At 32.2% G+C, this 23,787-nt stretch overlaps 1 protein-coding gene across 6 annotated transcripts in view; it reads right to left on the bottom strand.

The window, feature by feature from the left end:
• Positions 1-23,787, bottom strand: part of LOC120416326 (tyrosine-protein phosphatase Lar) — a 441,119-nt gene that overhangs the window by 342,870 nt on the left and 74,462 nt on the right. For all 6 annotated transcript variants that reach the window (XM_052708558.1, XM_052708557.1, XM_052708559.1 and 3 more), the window contains exon 3: positions 13,008-13,043. The gene's annotated coding sequence lies outside the window, so the exon portion shown is untranslated. The remainder of the gene's footprint in view (positions 1-13,007; positions 13,044-23,787) is intronic.

Genomic DNA, 23,787 nt, shown 5'->3' with positions numbered 1-23,787 from the left:
TTTTTATGTTATAGCCGTTTTAGTGAAAAAAGTCGATTTTTCCCGTTTTTGTAATTTTCCCATTTTTGCGCGTGGCGCGTTCAAAAAATTGTATCTCAGAATATCGAAAACATAACTTTACCACTCTTTGATATGTTATGTGAAATTTTCCGAGCAATCCGATAAAAATATTTTCAGACATAGGCCTTTTGGTCCCGAGAGCTTCAAAACAGCATATTAAGTTTTCATACGACCTTTTCAAATGTTAAGCTAGATTTTTGAAACTTCTTACATAGTCAAACTAATCACCTTTCTTTTGCATCTAAGACAGCTAAAATCGGATGAAATGGCGCGGAGATATGTTTCTTTGAAAAAAATGGTTTTTTTGCGAAAATCGACGAAAATTGACATTTTTTGGACCACCCTAACACGGCGTAGGTCACCCTAATGGCCAAACAAAAAAATACGGGTCTTATTATTTCGGCCAAAGAACCCCAGAAAAATTTTGAGCCCGATTTTTCGAACAGTTGAGAAAATTCTCTTTAAGGGGTTACATACATGTATATCGGCAAAAAAGTCAGAGGTTAGTATGACTTCATTAACACACTTCAACTTCATTAAATTCTTTTTTTCAGGGAATTAAAATATACATTTTCACCTACAAACAAAACAAATTTGAAGATATTTGGTTGTATCATTGCCGCGACAAAGCAATTTCAAGCTAGCAGTTTCAAAAAACGGGTGCCTCGATATCTCAACACTGTCTTGACCAAATCGGCTCAAAATTTTGGTGAAGACTCGATAAATCGGTCCTGTGTGCATGACGAAGCCCGATTTTTAAAAAGTTTGTTTGAAAAAAAGATAAAAATATTTTTGTGTTTTTCATATAAAAATAGGTTTTGATTTTATATTTTTTAAAAAAGCAAATTTTAAAAATTGGGCTTCGTTATGCCCACGGGATACATCTTGAGAGTCTTCACCTCAAATTTCATCCAATTTTGTCCATCCCATCTCGAGATCTCGTGGCACCCGGGGTTTAGAGAAAAACGCCAACAAAGTTTGACAGCCCGCTTTGCGCATGGCAAAAATGTTGAGCTTAAATCGTCTCTTACTCAGTTTAATCATAAAATATCTTCATGAAACTTTCAGGAGTGATTAATAAAGATGATTATTTGGATTTATACAAAAACTCAGTAATATAAAATTTTGTGATTTTCTACTTGTATGTAACCCCTTAATTTTTGTTTTTTTTTGAACTTTCAAAATTATGTTAGTGAGATTTAACCTTGCAAAGAAGAAAAATTAGTCCTTATTTTTCAAAAGTTTAGTTAAAACGAAACATTTGTGAATTTTACCGACTATTTTGAAAAATAAGTTCAAAGATCAAGCTCATGTTTGGAAAGTCCTTTAATATGGATGTTTTGAAGTATCGGGCTAGATTTTGAAAATTTTAAACTATTTATTCGGAATAATCGGACATTTTCACCGATACTTGGTTTTTAAACAATGAAAATATCACGACCGGTGTCGAGCTATCATCTTTTGAAATTGTCTTTTTTACCTACACATTTCATTTGTCAGTTAGTTTACTGTTCAATTAAGTTCTCCTTTATGAAAAAAAAAAAGTTCTGCACTCACACTCACTCTTCTTTTTCACTTCAAATTCAGTACTATCAACAATTCACTCAACACTACTTAATCTTCTAATTTATTCATTACTTTTAATAAAATTTCTATAAGTACTAAATAATAATATTTTCTAATATTTTCTTTCTTTTATCATTGCTTAAATTCTTCACTCTTAACTTTTGAGTAATATTCCTAACTCACGTTTTATTACTGCTGACTATTAACTATTAATAGTTATAGTTATAGTTATAGTACTAATTTTCTGAATGTATGACAAAAGGTCGAAAGACATAAGGTCGAATGGACAAAAGGTCGAATGCCAAAAGGTCGAATGGACAAATCATCGGATGGGCAAAAGGTCGAATTTAAAAAAAATACAGAAAAACTTTTGATGTGAGCTTAAAAATATTCCAACGATTATTTTTCTTATAAATAATAAAAGAACTTCATAAAATTTTTAAGATATTTTTTTAAACGACTGTTCAAATTTTAAAGAATGGAAAAAATCACAAAAAAAAACATTACGAAAGTCAAAAAAAAGTTTAAAAAATTAAATAAAAACCTAAAAACTTTTTTAAAAGTCTACATTTTTTTTAAGAGCTCTTCTTGGTTGAAAAAATGGAAAAAAAAACTCACAAAAATATTATAGCAAGTTTTGTTTGTAAGAAAATATTGTTTTCAAAAATATTTTAAATGTTCATAATTATTATTTGTTTAATTTTTTTCACATTCGACCTAATGTATTTTGACCTTTTGGCGTTCGATCTTATGTCCATTTGACCTTATGTCCTTCGACCTTTTGTTGCACATCCTAATCTTCTATTCATTACTTCTCAATTTGATATTATCAATCTTCTAGTAGCTAAAAAGAGAAAAACTTACTCATCAATAAACACTGTTTCTGTTTGATTACTTAACATTTACATTTCTTTTCTGTTCAAACATCTCTTTCTTACTTTCCACTCTTCATTTTTGTATCATTCACGTGCAACTGTTTTCTCATTACTTTTATTTTTTTTATTTTTTTTTGCATTTTAATGTTCACCTCTCACTTTTTAATCATTTATTAATATTTGTTTTAAATTGATGACTATTCCTATCTACTTTTCAATGTACACTTTTCACTCTTGTCTTTTGACTTTTCACTCTAACTTGTTTCTTCACATCAAGTATTTTCATTGTTTTCTTTTGGTTTTCTTATTCATTTTCCTTTGTAAGTTTTCAATTCAAATAATGTGCTTGAAAAAAAAAATTTAATTGTAAATTGAAACGAACCCCACGGCCCACATTCGCGACCGGACCGTCACCGGAAGTAGCGCAGCTGCCTGCTGTCAGTACTAATTCGGTGATAATAAAATAAAAATGACACCCGACTGCTGCTGGCAAAAAAAAAGTGTCCTTTTCATATCCGTTCTTTTCTTTTTTTTTTCTTTTTTTTTTCCTTCTGGTGACAGTTTGTCTTTTCCTGTTTTATGTTCACCACATCGAAGAAGACGACGGTCGCCTCCCAGAAGGATTATTTGCGGCACCGTCGTCGTCGTCGTCGAAAGGTATCGAACCGCCAGCCCAGCGTCGGTTAACGTCGCGACGCGTTACTTCCAGTGAGAAAGTATGTACTGGCGGGGATTGTTGAGAGACGTTTTATGGTTCATATGATATTGGAACGAAAGAAAAAACTGGGTAGAAATGAAGGAGATTTTTTGTAACCTTGTGAGCATGATGAATTTTACAACAATTCTTAACGAGTTTGGTTCCCATGTGTGAAAAATGTGAACTTATTTGTTCGAATAGGATTTTTATGATTATTACTTTGAAATTGAAGAGATTTTATGCGAGTTTGAATCTTTCAGTTTTAAAATGTTTATGGCAGTCTTAGTTTGAGTCGTAATAAATGAACATGGTTTATGAAATCTCTTCTTATCATAATCTTAATCATAACAGTCCCAACCCAACTAAGCCTGCCTGGGTCAGCCTTTGAAGTAGCCCGGCCCAACCACCAAACTGCCCCCCAAGATTTATGTCCCAATGTCAAAGGGATGCCATTAAAATGCAATTTAATGTACAACGTCACAATCGTGCACGTGCTCCGGCACACGTGGTAGCATGGTCCACACTGCCAATACATGGTGTAATTAATCTGTGCCAAACACAGGGTCGTGCCCCATTTGAAATCCCCGGGCTTTAATCCTTGGACCCAGAGAGGACTGTTTCTGTACTTGATCCGAAAGTCAAATCTTGGGTGGACGAATCAAAACACACATGTCAGGAAGAGTTGACATTTTTCGTTTGAATTATGGGTAGACCCGGGCGGTAAGGTACGGTGACGGTGATCCGACTTACGTGGTGGATTTGCGTCAGGCCCGTAGCCAGGGGGGGGGGCTACCGGGCTGCAGCCCCCCCCGAAATTTTTCCAATTTTTTTTTAAATTGTACTACCTTAAAAAATCTCAAATCAATGATTGTGTGTTCTCTTCCCAGAAATAATTTGTAAGATAGAGAATCAAGAATTGATTGATCAAACTAAGTAATTTGCCTGTCCATTGCCGGGCTCAGTTTTTGTAGATTATGGATCCAATATTTAAAAATTGAGCTGCAGATTTTAACATTGTTCCATTCAGTAACATCTCATTTATCTTGTACTTTTAGCATTACATTGGTTAGGATGGTCCAAATCTGGGCTTACTTGGGGCTATCCCCTGAAATCAAAGATTTACGCATCACTAGCCTAAGGTCCAAAATTTGAGCTTTTTCTGACCACTGACCACCAAGTTTGGGCAAAATCGTCAAATTGTATGGAGAAAAGCAACTGTTTCAGTTTTTGACCAATGGAAGGCGCGAAAACTATCCAGTTCTTGCCAATTTTTAAAACTAATATCTTCTTTAAATTTGGAAAAACTTTCCCGAAGACACCTCATTTTTTTGGGTTTTTTGCTAAAAAGTACCTTCGAAAATAGCAATTTCCGAGCGGACTGCTCTAAGGGGCTACATAGAAATAATTACCGTCATCTGGGGCGAATCGGGACTACAGTCTGAATAGGGACAGCAAAAATCCTTAGGTCTTGTTGTCTTATTTTTGATTGTAAAGCTTAAGTATGACCCCTGAAGAACCATAAAATAATTTAGAATTTTTGGATTCAATGTGACGGCCGAAATGGAGGTCAAGAAATATTTCTGGTGTTTTTTTTAAAGGTCCAATAAACCAAATTTCCAGTGTTTGCTTTTTAAGTGCTTTTGAAACCGTAAGGGGTATTAAAAAACACCCAAAAAGCAAAAACTGAAAATTTGGTGTATTGGACCTTTAAAAAAACACCAGATTTGTTCATATTTAACTAAAATGTGGTTGCAGATGCCGAATTTGATGTTAAAAACAAGCAAATAAAACATGCCGACTTCATTTGTTCCTGATTCGATTATCCGAAGTCCTTCGAACTTCGGATAATCGAAACTTTGGATAATCGAGGCTTCGGCTAGTCGAATTTGGACTGTAAAATTAATAGCCCTCCTTTATTTGCATTAAAACCTTTAAACTGTTAACAAATGTTTTTTTCTACATTTTTCAAAATTTATCATAATTTCTCAAAAATATTTAGATTTTGTTTTCAAAAACGAAAGCATTGAATATGAAAAACATTTGAGTGAATTTCGACTATTATCAGAAATACAATTCTAATTTTATCGTTTTGGTTTTAAGAATATGGTTAGTTACATATCTGAGACCTTAGAGTAAAATGTTTGAGAAATATCTGTGTGTATTTTTTTATTACTTTTTCGTAAACCTTTTTTTCCGAAACCACTCGTCCAAAATGCTTTCTTTTGGTCACATTTTTTAGTTTCCACCGTGGCCAATCTCCAATTTTTATTAAATATATCAAAAATCGGAATATCAACTAAGTGAATCCTTATTATCAACTAATTTTTAACTTTGTGCATGAGCTTGCGATTTTCAAAGGAAGAAATAAAAACGTTAAAAGAATTTAAGCTTGGATTCAAAAACTCTGAAATTAAATTAATTAAACATCATTTTCAAATTGTATAATTTCTGATCAATAATTCATTTTGAACTATTTAATTTCTATTTTTTGGATTTTTCGGATTAGAATGTGCATTTTGAAAATTTAAAAATTTCTTTATTATTTTTTTTATTTTTTATTTCTGAATATCAATTGTAAATATTTTCCAAAGTTTATGTTGCCACATTTTTAAAATGGACCAAAAAACAGAGAGCAAATACAATATTTTTAAAATAAATAGCTTCACAATTTTAATGGAAATGACTTATTTCGATTAAGTCTTTTTAGGACCAGCGACCAGGTCGGTCCGGAAAACAAATATGAAATGTTTTTCCTGCTTTGATAATCATATTTGACATGTTTGGGCTCGTTTAAAAATATTTATAATTTTTGTAACATGTCGCGGAACCGTGGAAAGTTTCTTTTCACGAAAAAAGCATTTCGCCATCAGCTAGATATTTTGAAAACTATGCAAAACAACTGTACTGATTTAAAAACAACTGTACTGATTTAAAGTGTGTTTTGAAACACTTTTAAAATAATAAAACCATAGCTTATAGTTTTGATTTTTAACCCTCTCGACTTTGGTCAGAGTTTAGTGACATAAACTTCAGAATAATATTCGCAACGGCTAATTAAAGATTTAAAAATTTTACACTTTCAAATTTCTAAATTTTCATAATTTTTGATTTCAGATTTTTAGGTATAAGACAAAGAAATGCCAGAAATCAAAAATAAAAATAATAAAAACATAATATCAAAAAATCTGAAATTCCAAAAATTAAAAAATCTAAAACTGAAAAAATAATAAAATAATTAATACTTAAGAAATCCTAAACTAAAAAAAAATATCATTTTAAAATTAAGTTATTCAAAATCCAATAAATTATGTTTTTTCAATCTTAATTTTTGGATGCTTTAAATATTTTTATGTTTAAATTCTAGTATTCCTAAATTTATTTATTTTTACCAGAAAATTAAGTGAATATTGTAATGGCTTTTCCCTTATTTCAGCATTTTAAGATTCAGCGTTTTGACAGTCAGCTTCATGAGGCAATTCTTCAATATTATTTAAGCGAATACATTATTTTCAAACTATATTTTCAGTCGCATTCAAATAAACAAATCAAAATCTCATCAACACATATTGCACCCGAAGAAATATCAAACGACGCTTTTTGTTTCTGTTCCTTTTCAGCTGCGTACCGCTTAAGAGAAGTCTTTTCGTAAACCTTTTCTTGACCGTTTCTTGAGATTTTTTTTATGGAGTTTTAAGAGTCTCCGTACTACAGGACATTTTTTAAAAATTTCGTTTGAATGTAAAATATAGTTCTTGTTGCAAAATTCAGACTTAGATTTGATTTACAGGAAAAATCTAATTGATTTAAGAATTCTTACATAAAGTATTCTTTACTTTTAAAACAAAAATTTAAGATAATAATTACACATGATAATTTCAAAAAAATCGGAAATTCCAAAAATGAAAAAAAATCTAAAACTTAAAAAAATTATAAAATAATTACGACTAAAAAAATCCTTAAATTATAAAAAAAACATTTTTTATCATTTTTAAATAAAGATATTCAAAAAATAATTTTCAATCATTTCAATAAATTATGTTTTAATAATCTTAATTTTTTGAAGCTTCGAATAATGGTATGTTTGAATTCTAGTGCAGACTAAGATTAGATTTACAGGATAAAACTAATCGATTTATGAATTCTTACATAATGTTCTCTTTATTTTTAATTTAGCAAGGTTTCGTAAATATAAAATTTCTAGACCATAAAATGTGCAGGATTTTATTCCCAGAGTCAAGATATTGCTTGAACAAACATCGATTTTAATAAATGGTTACAATCCTAAATTATTCAACATGATTAGATCCCAGAAACACAAAAAAAAGGATTTAATTTGTGTGTTTTTGTTTTAGAAGCACCACAGCCAATTTACATTATTTTTCCCTTTTATCTTGAAAAATCATATTGGTTATCAAAACTTATTTTAAAAATTAATATAGTTTTGACAGTTATTTCAAAATAAATAAATACGTGAATTGAAGATTTAAATTTGTTAATCGTGTTACAATTTACAATTTTTATCGTACATTTTATTTTATTTCAAGAAGATGTGTCTCAGGAACTAATAGATAAATCTCCAATGGTTCTGAGTCTTTACACGATAAGAACAATACAAGTTTTGCTTGATGTTGCTGTTATATTATTTCATTGAAATACTTGTTAAACAGTTTGTACACTATTTTCAATAAATTGGATAATGTTAATTTTTGTGTTTTAACGAAATATGCATATTATCGATAAAATATGAATGATTTCTATGAATTCATAGACTTTCAAATATTTTGACTTTGGATATCTTTAATAATGTCTTTTTGATACTCTTTGGTTTAAATTTAACCGTTTATTCGATCAGAAAATTTTATTTTTAATTTAATATATTTTTTAAATTTCGAAGATAAGCAGCACTGCAACGATAGATTGAAATTTTATTAAAAAATTATCTTTAGAATTAAGATCTGATTAAATTTTTTTGTCATGTTTTCAAATTTTATTTTTGCTCAAATTCTGGACCAATTTTTCAGAGTACAATGAGGAATGAATTTGAAAATGGCTTTTAGTCGGAATATTAAAGTTAAACATGAATCGTTTTAATGTTTGATGCAATCGAGGAAAAATTCTAACGGTTACATATGCAATTTTAAAATGGTTACATATGAATTATTAACAACTCTTCCAGTGAATATTTTGGCGTTAAAATTTAATTTAATACATTTTATCTAAATTTTTGAACACATTAAAATTAAACACAGGCACTGATTTTTTTTCTTCAAATCTCTTTATTAACAGATATCCATTATAGGCCTATAGGGTCGTCCAATTACCATGGAGACACTTCAGAAGCTGAAATTTCAACGATTTAATTTTTTTGTATTTCATTAAAATTACAATTAAAATAAAACATTGTTTATGTTTGTTTATACAATTTTAAGAAAAACAAATATTCCAGTTATGAGTTTTATGTTGTGCTAGAAAAAATGAAAAATGTCAGATAAACCATCACAATTATCACACAGCTGAAAATGAAAATCCAGACGGTTTAAAATTTAATAGGTCAAATTTACCAGTTTGTTCGTGGGTTTTTCTCTCAGTATAAAATACAGAAAACATAATACTTATGGTTAGATAAATCGATATTTCTTTAAATTTTTTTTTAAATTTAGCGACGTTTATCACGAAATTGGATTACAACTAAACAATTCAAGAAAATGTAAAAAAAAAACACTTTCTCTACTCCTTTAATACAAACTAGCTGTTAAAATAAAGAAAAAAAAATGACGAAGGAGTTTCTTCAATAAAGACATTGAAAACTTAATATGAAAATCTTTGAAAACTTTTTTGCATACATTACATTACAATTTTACAATTCATCTAAATAATTATACCACAAACCAAGTGATGGTATAAATGATTTGCTGATTTTTATACTCCTTGAATTTTTGCACCCAAGCCCCCCCCGAACAAAAATCCTGGCTACGGCCCTGATTTGCGTTTTGGAGGACACGAGGACACGCGGGTAGGAAGATGGTTGAGAGCTGATTGATTTCGGCTGTTGGAAAGTGAAAATAACTTTCGGGTGGAAATTTAAGCTTTTTGTCGCCCTTATTTTACGAAATTGCTGTCAAGTTTTACGACCAGAAGCATCGCGCATAAGCAGATTCCTGGAAAATCTTGCGAGACGTTACACTCTGTTGACAAAAAAAGTCTTTATTTCATATGCACGAAATCTTTGAAATTTTTTTTATGGCCAAATAAGACATTTTATCTTATTTTTATTAAGGTTGATTTCATCAAAATTTGTTAAAGGTTTCTTTTTAAAAATGATTATCTGAATTTCAGATTCTGAAATAAATTTCTTGAAAATTATTGAAAATCTAACTTATCTTATATACGGAATACAGAGACACAAGATCTGTCAACCTTTTAAAAAGAAATCAATACAAAGTTGAATTTCACAAGCTATTTGAAACCTATGTGGATTGTGATGTTGATTTATTCGATTTTCTGTGGCATTTCGGTACTTATGAAAGGTATCGAACTTGTCAAGGCAAAATGCATGCAAAATTAATTAAAATTACTTTCAGAACCTGGTGGGAGTTGACAGTTTAAAATGTGGAAGGTAAGTCAAGTTGAGAAAAAGTGTTAGTGACCTTAAAATAGCTCTTAGAGATACAAATTTGAAATCAGTTTTTTTTAAGGTTTTCCTTATTTCAAACATGAGTAGATTATAAAATATGGAAAAATCTGAAAACTAACAGTTTTCTAAAGAATTTTACATTTTTTTAAAATAATTTCTTCAAGGTTTTAATCCAGCAAATTTTCACATCCTTCCAAACATTCCAAGATTTTTTTTGACGATTTATTATTTAATTAGACATATTTTTAGACTCCTCAAACAAATTTATTCATGATTAATTTTATGGTGAGTTTTCTATTCTTTTAATCATGAGTAGTATTAAAAAAATTTTCAAAAATATTAAACAGTTTTTATGTTTCTCTTAGTTTTTCAATATTTAAAATATTATTTTTTCCTAGTTTCAGTTAAGTTTTTTTTTTCAAACATAAGCAGTTTCTGTTGAAGTTAATGAAAAATACTGGACTCAAGCATACTTTGGAAGAGTTTCAAACTATTCAAAGTATTTTATACTTGTTTTTTGTTTATTTTTGTGGGTAATTGTATTATTTAAAACATGAATAAATATTTTAATGTTGTCAGGTTTTTTTTAAATTCAAACATAATTGTTTACTCTTTTAAATTAATTAAATGTTTGTTTCTGTTTAGTGTAAGTTATTCCATTCATTCAAGCAAGATTAGTTATTTGCAAAGTTTTATGAATCAAAAAGTCAGAACTCAAAAATATTTTGAAGAATGTTTTATTCAAACGTGAACTGTTACTTAGATAGTTTAAAATATATATATTTTTTTTAATTTTTCAATACTTTTCACAAAAAAAAAATCTGATAATTTTAATTTTCATTTAAATACTTGCACAATTGATCATAAACTAAATAATAATCAAACTTTAAAATTTTGAAACTTTTTGTTCAATTAATTTTTTTTTCTATCAATTAAAGAAAAATACTCCTGAGATTTTTTCAGCATTTTTAAGTGCAAATCTCTCTGGAGCGCTATTTCGAGATAGATTTAATTTTTAAAATTGCTTTTTTTTACCTTTAAACGGCTTAACTTTTAACATTTATTTAAAAAACGAATGTTTTAAATTGCTCTATAAGTGCTCAGAACATCGCTTTTCTTTAAAACTTAATCCTTAATTGTCACGTAATAACAGAATTTTGAGGGTTTGCTCTGATGCTTTCAATTAAATTTTGGTTTCTTGGACATAGTTGCTTGGGTTGGCTTGAAACAGATAAGAAAATCCAGAAATATTCATGAAGAGTTAGTTTTTCGAAAACACCCTAATCGTGAACTACGCAACTTTTCAACCAATGCAAAAGATGCCCGTTCCCATTTGTAACAACTTTCTGAAGACACCATTTTCGGAAAATCAAATTTCTACTTAAAGTTGAAACCATTTAGTTTAATCTAAATTTTCAAACATTTTTTTTAGCTGGGTGAATAGATTGTTAAGGACAAATTTTCTTAAAGAAAAGTTTCATTTGGAAGGTTGAAAATTTGGTTGGTTGAATATTACCTCTTATTAAGATTAATTTTACTTAAAAAATGTGTAAAAATGTGAACCATCAATTCCTTATGTAATATTACACATTTGTTTGACACAAAATCTGTCACCATTTCCTGATGAATATTACCATATTTTTTTCTGTGTAGGAATGAAATTTGTATTAAAAAAAAATCTGACGTCAGAACAAAAGCCTAATAAGATATACTTTTTTTTCTCTAAAATATCAAATCAGTTTTTCTAAATAAACTGATTGTACTTTCATCAAGATCCCACTCAAAGAGATTCAAGGCATGCAGAAAATGTTATAGTTTCCATCGGAAGCTTCCTCCCCTCTCATCGACCTTAAGAATCTACATCTTCCACCATGGATCATGACGGTTCCACGCGAGGATTCCGGAATCCCCCCCTCGGATACCTCATTCTCCTCTCCATCCCCAACCAGGGAAAGTGACACATCTTGTTACGGATGATGGGCCCCGGCGTACATAAAACAACCCGGCCAGGCCAGCACCCCCCAAAAAGCTGGAACCGCCTTCTTAACATAGATTTTACGAGATATTGGATTAAAAGCATGCTTTAAACTGAAATATGCAAATTCGCGCTGATATCAGCACAAAGTGAGTGCCCTCCCCCCATTCACTCGCCCACCAGCTTTCAAGTGAGCAACACTCGGATGGTTCGATGGTTTGTGCGGTTTCGCAATCTGGGGCCCAGATTAGCATCGTGGCTGTGGGCTCGAGTTAAGCGCGCGAGAGCGCTTTAATCAGATGATTTATATCGGGTGCGAAGCGAAGGATGGATCCATGTGTGGTGATTTTCCGTTGAGCTGGAAATCGACGCGAAAGATTTTGAAGAAAGTTAACGATTTCCGAGCAAAGAATGACATTTTTTTAAGAAGTCATTTAGCGACAATAGTTTTTTTGTCATAAAAAATTATAATAAAATATTTATCTTGATCATTTTTTCTTGATCGATTTGGTGACAGCGGCAAACTTATAACTACTTATTATGATCTGAATGTCATGATAAGAATAGTTCTTCTTATAAAAAAAAGCCACGCGCACTACAAAAGTAAATTTTTCAAACTTTACATTCTTTGAACTATCTTTTTGCCTTCGTCACTTTACTGAGAAAATGCTATAAAATCACTCGAAAAATGAACTTCTTAATTCGACCTCGTAGACCCACCTTCACTTATACCTATCGAAATTCACTTATACCTATCAGAATTCTGAACAAATGTCTTGATAATAGAAAGATCTTTCAATTGAGCCTAAAAAAATGAAGATCTGATAACCCTATCAAAAGTTATGAGCACTTAAGTGTTATTTATACACTTTTTAGATTTGATGATCAATCATGGTAGATCTGACAACCCTGTCAGAAGTTATCAGTATATGATGTAAGATTTTGTATTTGTATTTGCATTGCTATTTAGAAAAAAAAAAATGCATGAAAGTGAGGAAGGCACCATACACCTCAAGGTGTATTAAGTAATGTTTTTGATGAAAAATTCTAGAGTTTTCCTAAAAGCTATTTTGCTATAAGTTTAAAGGCTCTATTAAAAAAAAAAAAAAAAACTCGTCAATTATCATCAAAAAGCTTCCAGAATTCAAGACACCAACACAATCCGGTGCCAAATTTATTGTTTTTGATCTTGATGCTTACCTGATTTAGAGCACTCCGAGAGCCATAATTGTGTAGCTGTAAAAGAGAAAAACAAAATAATTTAATTAAAATGAGGTTCCAAAAGACACTAATATGTGATAAGATAAATTAACACGCTACGTGACACAAAAAGCTCATGTCACGTAGCATTGGTTTTGTTGCGCGACAAAACAAGGGTGTCGTATCGTCACGCTGTCACAGGACACGTATTTTTGTAGCACTACAACACACAATGTCGCAGCCAACTTCTGCGATGCGATGAAAGCTTTCATGTTTAGAGCAAGATAAACGGTGCAGTCTCTCCGCGGTGCTATAAAAGCGTACGGTGTTGCAGCGCGTGCGCGCTGAAGTCATCAACATCTGTTTGGATAATAGTTTGCTATAATGGTGAGCATTGAACGAAGCGTAATTATCTGCTGAGAACGGAACCTCTGTTGAAGAGAGAGCAAAGTTGTGGAACATAACGGACTTTATGGTATCATGCTCTTCAGCAGTACGCAGCCACTTTGATTGGATGGATGTTTATAGCTGAAAATAAGGATAATTTGCACTCTACTTGATTTTCCAGGTAAAATTAAATTTTCACATTGATGAACAATATTGCAAAGATTTCAAAAGAAAGTTTGTTAACCATTATTCGGCGTCTGAGCCATTTGATTGTGTTGTGTTATAAGCGTGTAAATGAACAATCCTTGTTCTCAATATGTGTAAAATTTTAACACAGATGCTTGCATGTAGAACTGGCTAGTTAACTATAATTTTCCTACAGCATAATTTGAGGACACCATAAAACTGTGCAAACTTATGTCGCAATTCTAGTCAGCTATAATATAACACAAATGAAATTGAGAACATCAGAGTACTTTCTTCCAAATGCATTCACCGCATCGCTAAATTAGTTTTGAGTTAGGATTAAAAACGATAGATTTTGTAAACCATAATCGGTCGACAAGATAGCAATATCCTTGGATTATTGTTTCTTTGCTTTCAATCAATTCAGAAGATCATTCAACTGGTAAAACATAATACCAATCCTTCCTTTTTGAAACTTATTTTTTTTAAGTTGCATAAAACAAATCCAACTAGTTTCACCGAGTTGGATAAATATGACGAGTATTGAAAAAATTAAGATAAGCGACGAGTTTCACACAACATTTTTTTTGCAGTTCCGAGAAACACTCTATTGAATGGAGTTGTAAGTCATGTTTATTACTTTTCCAAACAAGTGCTGGAAAGTTCAACTAATTCAAGAGAATAACAGGAAAAGTACCGTAATCTGGGGTGAATCGGGACTACAGTCTGAATAGGGACAGCAGTTTTTAGACCACTTAAAGCTTTTAAATTTGGAAATGGATGTACACATTTTGTTGGCCTGAGTCTGTTCTATCCGAAACCAACCAGAAAAATCAAAATATTGTGCTCCAACATGGTTAAAACTGCTGTCCCAATTCGCCCCATGTGTCCCGATTGACCCCAGTTTACGGTACATGTAGTTTCTCGACGAAATTTATAAAGCAACATTTCTCTACCAAAAATTACAGAGTGGGAAATTTATGCAATAATTGTAGATTACTTTTTCAAAACAATCAATGCGCCATGGGTTTACTATGAGGATAGGACCATTTGAAAAAGTAATCGAGGATTAAAGTTCTACTTTTCAGCACTGAAATAGGTGCTAAAAAGATAAACTTTTCATCAATAGTACCAAAAAGTAAAAATTGTCAATATTTTTTCATTTGGGCGGTGAATTTACTTAATATTTATCTTATTTTTCAATCATCTATGACTATTTTGACCGAAATTCGTAAATTTTGTTAGCAACTTTTGTAAACACTACAACATTGATGCAAAACTGATTTTTTGCACATTGATAAGGCTGGTAAAAATTTAATTAAAAGTTTTGTCACCCACCCTCCCCCCCCCCCTTCCCTTCAAAAACTTCCCTTCAAAGCTTACCCGAAAAATAAGGGGGGGGGGGGCGGCAAAAAATATTTTTTCAAAAAACTTCAAAATTTCAATGGAAATTTAAGTTTTTTTTTTTTTTTTTTGATTTATTATAGAGATTTTACACCATTGTGCATTCGTCTCTTCAAGGTGGATAGTAGAAGAGGAAAGTTTACAAAGTTTTTGATCACTTGTCTGGCTATATTTCAATAATTGATACCATGCCTTTTTTCTAACGATTTCTGTCTTAGTTTCAAATATTTACGGGCAAATTTGGATCTTAAATTATCAAGTTCTTTACTTTTTTCTTCGTCCTCTTCCTTCGAGGATTTAACCGTTAACTCATAACACTTATTGTAATAATATTTTGCTTGTATGGCATCTTCGTCTTCTTCATCTGTTGTTTCTTCTTTAGCCATCTCTCTTCGTTTTGTTCTTACGTCGTAATCCGCGTCCAAATATGCTTGCAAGCGCTTCCGGGATTTGCGAGTGTGCTTAGAAAGCACGGTCTCGAATCCATCGTTAGATTCTTCGGCAATTTCACTTGTTTCCATTGCATTTTGGTCTGGTTTACTGTTGTTGCTTTTTCTGCTGCTGCTGCTGCTTGGCTCAGGTTCAGTCGGTGGTGTACTGCTTTTTTGGTTCGCCTTTTTACTCGAATCCCCACATTTTTTGTTCTTTGCTTTGAGTTTGCAAAGCGATTTTTTGCCTACTATCGTCACTGCTGCAGCAGCGTTGTTTACAGTGATTGATTTCGGCATTGGCTGTTTCAGCAACATCCGCAGGGTCCGAACTCCATTTGGGATCCCTGGGAAGAAGTTAATCCAGCGGTCGTTGGTGATGGTTAAAATTTCGCCGTATTTACTCATCACTTTGACTACGTCATCATTGCTTATGCCTAGAGGTAGGTCAAGCACACGAACTTCCGTAGCGTTGTTGTCCAGGTAAATCGGGATTTTGCAACCCTGATATACCAGAGGTTTGTCGATGATGGACGAGGCCATTGCTGAATCGGCGAACTGCAGCACGGCTATTCTTCTTCTATTGCATAATTGCAATGCTCGCAAGTTTTCTTGGTTTATTTGAAGGTCTGCGAGAAGTTTTTTTACAAGCTTTGGGCTTGGTTGGTTTTGGAGTTGACAAAAATCCAGAACCACACTGTTTTTGTCTACGGTGCACATTTTGAAAAAGCGGCGACGCGCACACAAACTGCGGACTGGTGTTGAGAATGCGACTTGTATTGTCGGCGGTTACTTTGCAACTGGGAAATTTAAGTGCAATTAGCTGAACTGCCCATGTTCGCATAAATGTCCCATATGCAAAAACAGCAAGCTGAGAAAAGCGCATTTGAAGTTTGTCCCATACATAAGGCTACGTGTTAAGTTTTCATGCAAAAACTGGATTTCCTATTGATTTCTAGAACAAAGTACTGGATGTTATAGGCTCTTTTGAAAGAGCATACAATTTTGAACCAAACTGCATCAATAACTCGAAATCGATGAAAACGCATATGGGACACTTATGCGATCAAGGGCAGTGAAATTGATTTAAAATGCATTTTTCCCTGCGTTTAAAATCATTTTTTAGGATGTTTGGGTTGATTTTTAATCATCTTTTGATGTTTTGGAAAATTTTCGATGTTTAGTATCGCAAAAAGTTTTTTTTCGCTTTTTTTTTTGTTTTCGTCGAATTTTACTTTTTTTTAAATAATGATTGCAAAACAACTGAACTAGTGTAAAATGCATTTTAAAACACTTTTTGCATTTAAATGATAAGACAGTGGCTTGTTATTTAAATTTTTATTTTTTTAGCCCCCCCCCCCCTCCCCTTCTCGTCCCCGGTGAGAGCTGAGGGACAAAAACTTTGAAAAATATTTGCATCGGCCTAAATTGCTCACAATTTTTCTGTTAAAAAATATTTTAAGATGTAAAATATATAAAAAAAACAAAACGATTTATTAGAGATTATCTCATTAATCAGTTGCTTATTTGAAAATGAATTTTGAAGTTGCTTTTCAGACCCAAAGTTGACTTTTTTCTGTAAAGTGATCAATTTTCAACGTTTTTTGCAAATCCATACAAACCAGGGAGCTTTCCATTTATAAGTGTTATGAACACGTTTGAAATAACGTATCTTCAGAAGAGATTTTATGATTGATTACTAGAATATTTTTCACGAAAAAATAGTACACTAAAAAAAAACTAGATAGTATTATTTCATTTGCTATCACAAAAACTCACAAAATTTGCCTTCTTTTGGTTTTTTATTTATTTTTTGTGCCAACAGTTACAACTTTAGAGCTCAAGTGCTTTTTTTAAATAGTTATTTCAGAAAGCAAAATGATTTTGTTGAAAAAGACGTTATTGGACGTAAAATTTACTTTGGAATCGTAGAATATTTGTGAAATTTTTGTTAAGAGCAACGTTTTTCGTTTTGAGCCCTTTTAAGTTGGATGATTTTGAAATTCTGAAACTCTTTTTTTCAATAAGATATTTAATTATCTTGACAGATACGTATTTTGTCTACTACTTGCAGACTTCATCAATGTTTTGTTCTCGACTTTTCGATACGTATCTGTCAAGATATTAAAATGTATAGCGAAATTAAAAGGAACAACTAGTCTCTTTTGTATCCACAGTAATGCATTCTGCTAAAACGCTCACCCAAACCGCAAAAAGTATTTAAAACTTTTGAAAAAAAAAGTTTGAAAATATGTATAAATAAAAATAACACGGCCTCCATTAAAATTTTAAATATGTACTTTTCGGTTGCAAACTAAAGTATTTTTTAAGTATTCATAACTTGGCTAATTAAAAAACGTCTGCCATGCACAAGAGCTTAAAGATGTAACTTTTATTGCACTAAAACAAACTAAAAAGAAAATAACAAATCACAAGGGGTCTCACAAGTTTGTGAGAATAAAGTTTCTGTAGCAAAAAGAAGTGAAACCATAGGGATTCTTTCCGTGCACTAATTTATATTTTACTTAAAATTCCTTCTCAGTTTTCAATCGAACAGTATTGCATGAGGAAACCAATTATGTTAAATGGCTTATTTGGACATTTGGAAAAAATGGACACTGTGCCAAATAAAAAAAACAACAACAAAATAAAAATCGCAATAATAATTGCGAAAAGCAAAAGAATTGGTGAGGTGATCTACATATAAAATTCAAGTAAAACAATGTTAATGGGCCAATGTGGATCTGTAAATAAGCAGTCTGATCTGCTCATATTGTACTTGAACATCCGTTTTGGTGAGCAGGATTGACTTCTTGTTAACAAATCTTCACATTGTTTTACTTGAATTGCATTAACACACTTTTTTTTAAATCAAGATTGAAAACTAAAAACTAAAAATTGCATTTCAAGGCATTGATAAAATCAAATCAAACCAAAATTTAAAAGTGCTTTTTCAAGATCAAATTAAATTCGAACAATGATTTAGGGACAGTGTTGGGTTATAGAGAAGAATATAGAAAAATTGTTATTAAGAACAAATAAAATAACTATGATAATTAAATTCTACTAGATTGTTTCAAAGGAATTTCGACCCCATTTCTGAACTATCGATCCATTGTTTACTGATTTCATAATGCCTCTTAAAGTCCAAGGTTCCTCCAATTAAATCGAACTCCTTTTTCACCTCTCCGCATAACATTTTCCAGGAAAATTAACCTCACGTCACTTTCGCTTGAAACACTCTGGGTGAGTGTGTGCTCTGCGTGAACTTAATTAAAACTAAATAATTAGTTTTGCATAAAACATAATGGATGTGATTTGGGCACACAGGTAAGAGCACTGCGAAATCGGATTTTCTGTCGAAGAGTGCTCCGACTGCTCCACTGCACTTGAACCAGCTCTTCCGATCCAATGAATTTGTAGAAGCAGCACCTTGCACCTATAGGAGTCGAGGATCTGATTGCACAATGCTTGTCCTAGTTTTCCTCCAGGTACGACGACGACGGTGGCCATCGAGAGGTCCTTTCCCAACACGGCTGGGGCTAAACAATGTCAACCTGGATGCCACCATCAGCTTGCACGGACGTGGACGTGGCTTTGGGTGGACAGGGTTGCGACTTAGAAGAGTGACTTGCTTGCTTGAAATAATCGTTCCGAATCTGGTAGAAATCTTTTTTTAAACACATATATTTGTACAAGTCAAAAATTGTCGAAAATATTAAAGTCAGCAGCCACCCTGTCCTCGTTCCATTTCCACCGTACACCTTAATCTAATAAACGTTTGGCATTACACAGAATGAGTTTTAATCATGCATCTTGGCTCAATTTATGAACTTGTTTGGTTCGAGTTGCACTGCGCACTACAAGACTCCCCGAAGCAAGTCCGAACCTGCCCAAAGTCACCCCGGGAGTGTTCCATGTTTGGACGACTTTATTGGGACAGGTCATGAAGGTGGCGTAAATTTGGCGTGTAAATTACTCCGAAAAGCTCTTTCCAAACGAAAAAGAAACTCCTAACGCCACTTCACAAGAGGTCGTCCTGGCGATGACGAGGGCACTTTTTTTTGTTGTTGCTCCAGTCGACCTCCTTGAAACTACCTGGCCAGGGCAAACAACCCTGCAGGACATCGCCACCAACAACGGCAAAAGTGCATTCAAACAACATAATTATAAGGGTGGTGCTCGTTGCTACTGAACTTTGAGGTTTTTTGTTGCCCTTCTTCTGTTTTGTTCCCTTCTAACTAGCACTATAGAGTGAGAGAGAGTGTCCTTTTTTGTATCCCTTTATGATCCGGTCCAGGAGGACAAAGGTTCTTGCCGGGCTGGGTGTTGTACTGTAGATTGCATGATGGTGGTTTTGCAGTTTTTGTACTTTCTTTACGCTGGGAAAAGTTGTGGCTTCAGTGGAAAAGATTCTTTTAAAAGTTTTGTGATTATATAATTGTGAACTTTTGATAAAATGGGAAAGAAACTTGTTGATGAACACAATTTTTCAGAACTGACATCAAAGGATATTTTCTGAAATTGCTTGTACAGAATTCTGTTTATTGTATCTGATGATGATAGGTTGAAATGTCAAGTGCCTCACTTAATAAAATTCACAAATCCTCAAAATTAAATTTCAATCTTAAATTATTTGACAATAACCGAGAAAATCACCAGAAATGTTCTCATTTTTGATCAAAAAAAATCAGTTTGGATCATATCGAGCTATCTTGACGCAAAATGTAATTACAACAAGTTGCCAAACTGTTTAAATTTTTTATTTTAAATCGGAAATCGTTTTTCAAATTAAACCAAATTACGGGTTCGATTACCGATCAATGCTTTATTTCAATATTTTGGATCAATGCAACGCGGGCTCAAAATCGGCAAATTTTGAAATTTTAAGGAAATAGTTTAACTAACTGAAAATAACTTGAAATGCATTTTCCTGCTTTCAAAATCATATTAAACATGCCTGAGATCGATAAAAAAATTTTTTTTTTGTGGAATTCCATTGTAAAAAAAGTATTTTTTTTTCGGCGAAATTTTTTTTTCAATGCTTGAACTTATTTTTGCAATACAACTGGGCAATTTTAAAATGCATTTTAAAACATTTTTTTCATTCAAATTTTATTACTATAGCCCGTTATTTAAGTTTTTTATATTTTTGTATTTTTTTAATAAGGCAAATAATAAGCCAGAATTTCAATTTCAACAGTTTCAGTAAATGATTTTTGTATTTTTTTAGGTCAGTTGCTCCATCCTGCATTTTTCATGAGTCTTTTTGTAACATTTTAGGCTATTTTCACAAAAATTTTGAGCGAAAAAAAATCGTGGGCTCACCTTCAAATTTTACTTTTAAACCTAAAAATCAAAAAATCTCATAAAAGTGGAGTGTTTTTTTCTTTCAGTGTATTTTTTTCGGAAAGCCCGTCAAATTTCCTACAAGTTTGTCTTTGACCACTTTTTGATACGATGCAACGGCTTCGAGATACAGCAATATTTAAATTACGAAATACAAAAATATTGAAAACACTTACGCCCTTCTCAAATGTCATTATCGAGTGTTACTGGCTCCATATACACAAAAATAGCTTATATATGCCTAGGATAACATGTCTACAAAGTTTCATTGAAATCGGAGAGGGTCGGGTACAACCGATTCCCTATTTGACATGGAATTGCTCTTTACTAAAACTGTTTTTTTCTGAAAAGTGGTCTAAACGTCAAAATTTTCAAAAGCCGAATACAGGAATCGATTCTCCAGACAATTTTACATTAAAGTCTCTAAATTGACCACTGTCCTAAGTCCAATCCTTATGAAGTTACAGCGGTTTTAAAATAAAAACCTTTAGACCTTTAAAATTGGTGAAAAAAAATCTTTCCATGCAAAAACGTCTTCTTTGAATCGCTAAAAACTCGTCAAGGTTAACTAGGATCGTTTTGCGGTCTTCGATAAAGTTGTTTGTCATAAAAATCCTACACTTGACAATAATCTTCACAGTGAAAAATTGTGTAAATTTGGAAGGTGTAATTTTGGAAGGTTGAATTTTACCTCTTTATGATGTAAATTTACCTCAATTTGGAAAAGTGGTAAAATTGCACATTTTCAGAGGTAAAATTATACATTTTTTCTGACATTAAATATGAAATATTACGATGTGTTTGTTTTACTGTGTTACTCATTGAACGCCACCTTTTGGTGGGATTTTGAAATTTTTGCTTTTTCCCCTATTTTTTGCGATTTTCTTATACAAATTTCCACGATCAATAGCAACTTTTAAACGTTAACCGATTTGGTTCAAAATTGTTACTTATTTTTACCTACACAGCAAAAAATTTCTGTGTAAAATCGCATGCAAAAGCATGCACATCACCTTTGTGAGAAAAAGCATGTAATATTGTATGAGAAAACGTGTACACAAAAAGCATGTACCGAAGAAAAAAAATCAGGTCTGCTCACCCCAAAAATAACATCAATCCGGCGAGAGTCATATTTAGATTACCAAGTCCGCGCCCCAACCCACTCGGCTATCTCGCCGCTATGAAATTGGTCGGATCAATGTCAATGTAACAGTAGGTTTTCCGTACGTCGTATACTCCCGAGCAGACGGAAATAACGCGGGAATAACATTTTTTGATATTGGAAAATACTAGGCCAATAACATTTTATGTTATTTATAACAAGATTTGTTATTCTCCGTTATGATTTTTTTGTTATTGAATTGTTATTGTAATAACAGACTAATAACATTTTAAGTTATTCTTCGAACAAATCTTTGTTATTATTTTTTGTTATTTTAACAACTAATCCGATCATTCTAATAACAATTGGAGTTATTCTTCCATAACAAAAAAAAATATTTCAAAGTTGTTTTGGCTTTCAAACAATATCAGACCAATAACAAATTTTGTTATGATAACATAAACTGTTTTTGAGCTCTTATGCAAAAATAGATTTTGCAAGAATATTTCATAACACTTTCTGTTATTTTAACAGTATTTGTTATTGAAATGGCATGAATTTAGTTATTACCGTCTGTTCGGGCTGTGTTAACTGCATACGATGTATGGGAAACCTACAGCTACATCGGTGAAGATCCAACTATTTTCATAGCGGCGAAATAGCCGAGTGGGTTGGGGCGCGGACTTGGTAATCTGAATATGACTCTCGCCGGATTGATGTTATTTTTGGGGTGATCAGACCTGATTTTTTTCTTCGATACATGCTTTTTGTTTACACGTTTTCTCATACAATATTACATGCTTTTTCTCACAAAGGTGATGTGCATGCTTTTGCATAAGATTTTACCATTGGATTTTTTTTGCTGTGTAGATAATCGTGCCAGCGAGTATTTCTTGAGATCTTCAAACAAAATTGTCTCCCTAACATATTAATTAAAAAGTTGTTGGAAAATGCATTATAAACTTGTACACTGTGCAATGTACAGTAAGTTTTGAAAAAATCTATGTTTTGGCAAAAAATATTTTTAATTTCGATATTTTTTTGTTGCCCCCTGATTTTTCAGGCCAATTTTAAAGGGGAAGGAGATTTTTTTTTTTAATATTTGCAACGGCCTTGAGGATAGAAAACTCGCAATTTTTTTTAAAAAAGTCAGATCTTTTCTTTTTTTAGGAGCTGCATATGTTCGAAAGAATGAAAAAGTTCACAAAAATATTACAACAATAAAGAAAATGTTTTTTTTTAAGAAACGAAAAAACAAAACCATACAGAAAAGTTTCTTTCTAAAGATTGGAAAAACTTCAAAAATATTTTGAGTTTGATCGGCTTAGTCTGGGCAAAATGAAATGCTGTTTATGCTGTGTCCGACGTTTCGGCGCTGATTGGCGCCTTCTTCAGGGGGAAATAGCTTGACATTTCTTGACATTTCTTCAAAGCTGGTGGTACACTGAACTGTCGCTATTGTCACAAATGTTGTGGCGGTTCGAGTTAAAAGCCGATCAAACTCAAAATAATCACATTAATCGAACTGTCTTCAATTACTTAAAAAATATTTTAGAAGAAAGACTATGTAGGGAACATCCACAAACCACGTGGACACTTTTTTTGGAAATCTCAACCCCCCCCCCACCCCACCTCGTGGACAGTTGTCCATACAAAAAAAAAAATGTTTGGAGCATGGACAATCGCCATACCAAATAAATTATCTGATTGAGAATCACATTTTAACCGCTATTGTGAAAAATTGTACAAAGAATTCAAAAATGCAATCCATTTTCCGATTCAAGCTTTTTTAACTGAAAAAAATTAGACACATTGTGAGTGTTGAAATAATCCCGCTTTGTAATTTTTTTTTGTAATAGTTAAGACCGCTGCCATGGTTGTTAAAATATCAAAATATCAGCCCTCAGCAACTACAATTATCCCG

The sequence above is a fragment of the Culex pipiens genome, chromosome 2, assembly GCF_016801865.2.
Source record: "Culex pipiens pallens isolate TS chromosome 2, TS_CPP_V2, whole genome shotgun sequence".
Classification (NCBI taxonomy): Eukaryota; Metazoa; Arthropoda; class Insecta; order Diptera; family Culicidae; genus Culex; species Culex pipiens.
The sequence above is the reverse complement of the archived record's forward strand: the minus strand, read 5'-3'. Positions and strand labels throughout refer to the sequence as shown.